We start from the raw sequence: 5,045 nt of genomic DNA, 5'->3' as shown, positions 1-5,045 counted from the left end.
TATGTCCAATTTTCTGAGCAACCACCAGACTAATTTCTAGAGTGGTTGTACAAGCTTGCAATCCCACCAACAATGGAGGAGTGTTCCTCTTTCTCCACATCCTCACCAGCATCTGCTGTCCCCTGAGTTTTTGATCTTAGCCATTAAGAAGAAAGTATCTTTAGCTCACTCCTTACTCCAAAGTAGGATGGATCAGAATTGCAAACAGGGAAAAATCCAAAATACAATAATTCTTGGAAAAAAAGATACTTCTTTGTACTCTAGGAATTGGAAAGGCCCTTTTATATTTTTTATCAGAACCCCACACTCAGATTCCATAAAGAAAAATATTGATGAATTTGACTTCACAAAAATTAAATGCTCTATGAGGCAAAAATATCATAAAGCAAATTCAAAAGGAGCAACAAAACTGGGAGCACACATTGACTACATATATGATAAGGGGTTTCAATTTATAAATTGGTATGGAAAAATGTAAAGTGCTTGGGGCTAGAGAGATGGCTCACAGGTTAAAACACTGGCTACTCTTCTAGAGGATCTACATTCAATTCCAAGTACCCACATGACAGCTCACAGTTAACTCCAGTTTCAGAGGCTCTGATGCCCTCTTCTGGCCTCTGTGGGTACCAGTCATTAGAGTGGTGCACAGATATATATGCAGACAAAACACTCATACACATAAAATAAAACGAAGTATTAGAGAAGAAAAGTTCAAAACCCAATAGGAAATGAAAGAATTACTTTAGAGAAAAATAAACACATATCACCAGAGACTTGATATTCAAACCTATTCATGGTTAAAGGAATATAAATCCAAAGCATAAAATGTTTACATATCAGATTGGGAAACATTTTAAAATCTTATCATGTGTATGGCTAGTGATAGTATAGGGAAATACACTTTCACGCACTGCTGGTGGACATTGTGAGAAAATTCTTTGAGATTATAGGTTTAAATATTTAAGTATAGTATTAAAACGGCAGGCTTTGTACCCTCAGTGGATAGTATCAGTTTTGGTAGTTCTTCTTCAGCAACCATTCCTCACTTTTTTCTTCCTAACACTTTATTTATAGTGCCAAAAATGAAGAAACAGTTTACATTTGCTCTGTTGTGTGTGGTTTGTGTGCGACCCTGAAAACTTTGTGCTTGGGAACTTTCATTTCTCACTGGGGCAGTGTTGAGACAGGACCTTGTAAGAGATACTTGGGTAGTGGGGGCATGCCTTAGTTAGGGTTTTACTGCTGTGAACAGACACCATGACCAAGGCAACTCTTTTTTTTTTCTTTGTCTTGTTTTGTTTTCCTGTATAAAAAAAAAGATCCCAATATAAATCAGGGAGGGAAGAAGACAGATATGCCTGTCTTTTGTGTAGAGGAATGGGAAGGTAAAGGGGGAGTTAAATCTCATAAGGAGAGGTGGGGAATTGTCATTTGAGGCTTAAAATATTCTTTGCAAAAACTGGAGGACTCTCTGCAGCCTCAGGGGAAGGCAGAGGCTGCCGCTTCAGCAGGGCTCTCTCCACAGAGACTGAGAAAGCCTCTTCTCACTCCATGTCACTTTCCTCCTTGTGCAGGTAGGAGCGCTGCAGAGTTCAGAAGGCAGAGATTTGTTCATGTGGGTCAAAGGTCAGCATTTCCAGCAGAAGCTGCGCTCCTGATTCCTCCATCTCTGGCACCACTGACTGCACTGACCGAGGCCCTCTGGGGGCAAAGGCTCTGTGAGGTTGAGACACCTCTGGAGGCCAGTTGTCTTCTGGAGGAAACCAATGAGATCAAAGAATTTCCCCAACTGGTCAGCTTCAGAGTTTCCACAGAAGAGAGGCATCCAGCGAAGCATCTCTGTGAAGATACAGCTAACGCGCCACATGTCCACAGGTGTTGCATATGCAGACAGTAGAAGAATTCAGGAGCCGGGTACCAGAGCCTAACAGCCACAGGCATGAGGCCATCTGGTAGCTGTAGATTCTGGCTGGGCCAAAGTCAGCCAGCTTGACCGTCCCATTACTTGTCACTAGAATGTTCTCTGGCTTCAGGTCCTGGTGAACAATGCAGGCTGCATGAAGAAAATCTAGGCCGCTTAGAAATGGATGCATCAGCCGGGTGTGGTGACGCATGCCTTTAATCCCAGCACTCGGGAGGCAGAGGCAGGTGGATTTCTGAGTTTGAGGCCAGCCTGGTCTACAAAGTGCGTTCCAGGACAGCCAGGGCTATACAGAGAAACCCTGTCTCGAAAACCCAAAATAATAATAATAAAATAATAAATAAATAAATAAATAAATAAAAGAGAAATGGACGCATCAGATCCTTAATGGTCTCAACTGGCAAGCCTGGCGGAGGTGCTTTGTCCAGGGTTAGGTCCTGATCTATATGCTCAAACACTAGGGTGACCTAGATGTCCTGATCAGTTCGGAAAGTAGCACAGACATTCACCAGTGTACAACATTGGGATGTCCAAGGTCTCCAGCCTCCTTCACAAGTCCACCTCACGAACTGTGCTGACGGGAAGCCCCCTCCCCCCCTCCCCGCCAGCTGCTCTTCCATTAGGAACTCTCACACTCTTGAGGGCCACAAAGTGGCCACTGTAGGAATCTCAGACTTTGCACACTGTCTCTCATAGGCACTGGCACCAATTTCAGCCTCAGGTTCATATCGACTGGTAGCCATTCTCAAAGCAGGGGATCTTATGCCTGGCTAAGAGGGGGTGGAGGTGGCCCCGGGAGCCAGTTCTTGGGGTGCCATATACTGGGGATTGGTCCCAGGCAGCTGGACTTGGGCCAGACCATAGACACAGGCCTCGGGCTAGAGAGGCCCCCTCACCCCCACCCTCGCCATGTCCCAAGGCAACTCTTATAAGGAGAAAATTTAAATGGGGCTGGCTTACAGGTTCAGAGGTTCAGTCCAATCATCAAGGTGGGAGCATGGCAGCATCTAGGCAGGCATGGTGCAGGAGGAGCTGAGAGTTCTACATCTGCATCTGAAGGTTGTTAGCAGAATACTGGCTTTCAGGCAGCTAGAAGGAGGGGCTTATATCCCACACTCACAGTGACACACCTACTCTAACAGGGCCACACCTTCTAATAGTGCTACTCCCTGTGCCGAGCTTAAACAAACCATCAAAGAAGGGACACCTGCCTAGCCAGCTAGATCAGCTAAATCAACCCTGGTGATCATTGGGGTGGTAGATGTCATGGGCAGATGACCCTCATATCCTATGTGAACTTTTTTTGAAGAACCTGATTAATTATTGAAAAAGTAGATTGCTATAAAGTGAGAACATCCCTCGTGATGTTTTGTTTTTGTTTCGTTTGATTCCTTGTTTGTTTGTTTGTTTGTTTGTTTTGAGACAGGGTTTCTCTGGGAACTCACTATGTAGACCAGGCTAGCCTTGAACTCACAGAGATCTGCCCATTTGTGCTGGGATTAAAAGCATGTGCCACCACACCAGCAATTTCTCATGTTTTGCCAATTTTCTTTCTGCCATGACTTGAACCAGTGCAAAGCCCTTACTGGTGCCATGCCATACACTACTACTCGACTTCCAGAATAGTAAGCCAAAATAAACTACAGGGTTCCATCATGTAGCTAAATCTCAACCACTAAACCTCTTATTATTTATAAATCATCAAGTCTCAGATAATTTTTTATCACAATAGAAAATAGGCTAAAACATTTTGCTACAGAAGTGCATCTAAGACATATTAAGTATTAAAATATAATGATGAGAGCCGGGCATGGTGGCGCACGCCTTTTATCCCAGCACTCGGGAGGCAGAGGCAGGCGGATTTCTGAGTTCGAGGCCAGCCTGGTCTACAAAGTGAGTTCTAGGACAGCCAGGGCTATACAGAGAAACCCTGTCTCAAAAAACATATATATATAAAATGGGCATGGAGTAGATTACTATAATCCTATCATTTAGAAGGCTAGGGCACAGGACAGTGAGTTGAAGGCCCACTTGGGATACATATCAAATCCCAGGCTACCTGGAGATATATTGTGAGTTCCTGACTCAAAAAGTCAAGGGTAGTGGATATAGGTCAGTGGTGTAGCATTTCTTAATATGTACAAAACCTTGGTTCTATCCCCAGCACTGAAAATAAAACATGATAATTAAAGTTTATTTTTACTTTCTAGAGTATAACAATGATTAAGAATGCTTATGCCAGAGGAGTAATGAGGGTTTTTTAAATTGTGTCTCCTAATAACGTCAGAAGCTATACTCATAAAATATCACTAACATGATGTCTTAAATATGAGCTGAACAAGGACAACAATAGACAATCAAAAGTGGACAGAGGAAAGCCCATAAGGCCTCAAAATCTTACACAAAGAACTACAGGTAACTAAGGAATGCTGACAATGGGAAAAATCATCTTCCTTGGGGACCAATAGTTATGATTTTTTCAATCCAATACCAAATGGTCAGTCCTGAGTGTACACACACACACACACACACACACACACACCATTATATAGACTGAGCAGAGTATATTTATATATTTAAGAATATATATGTATATAAAAATAGTTAATGTAAAAAGAGGTTATGACGACCATCCAGAGACTGCCCCACTTGGGGATCCATCCCATAAACAACCACCAAACCCAGACACTAGGAAGATGCCAACAGGAGCCTGCTGACAGGAGCCTGATATAGCTGTCTCCTGGGAGGCTCTGCCAGTGCCTGACAAATACAGAAGTGGATGCTCACAGTAATCTATTAGATGAAGCACAAGGTCCCCAATGAAGGAACTAGATCAAGAACCCAGGGAGCTTAAGGGGTCTGAAGCCCCATAAGAGGAACATCAATATGAACTAACCAGTCCCCCAGAGCTCCTTGGAACTATACCACCAACCAAAGAAAACACATGGTGGGACTCATGGCTCTAGCTGCATATGTACCAGAGGCTGGCCTAGTTGATCATCAATGGGAGGAGAGGCCCTTGATCCTGTGAAGGCTCTATGCCCCAGTGTAGGGGAATGCCAGGGCCAGGAAGAGGGAGTGGGTGGGTTGGTGAGCAGGGGGAGCGGGGAGAGGATCGGGGATT

The 5,045-nt window shown here is 43.9% G+C and overlaps 1 pseudogene; it reads right to left on the bottom strand.

The window, feature by feature from the left end:
- Positions 1 to 1,544: 1,544 nt before the first annotated feature.
- On the bottom strand, positions 1,545 to 2,664 carry LOC110287391 (annotated as a pseudogene).
- Between the last annotated feature and the right edge of the window lie 2,381 nt (positions 2,665 to 5,045).

The sequence above is a fragment of the Mus caroli genome, chromosome X, assembly GCF_900094665.2.
Source record: "Mus caroli chromosome X, CAROLI_EIJ_v1.1, whole genome shotgun sequence".
Lineage (NCBI taxonomy): Eukaryota > Metazoa > Chordata > Mammalia > Rodentia > Muridae > Mus > Mus caroli.
Note: the sequence above shows the minus strand (reverse complement) of the source record. Positions and strands in the feature narration are given on the sequence as shown.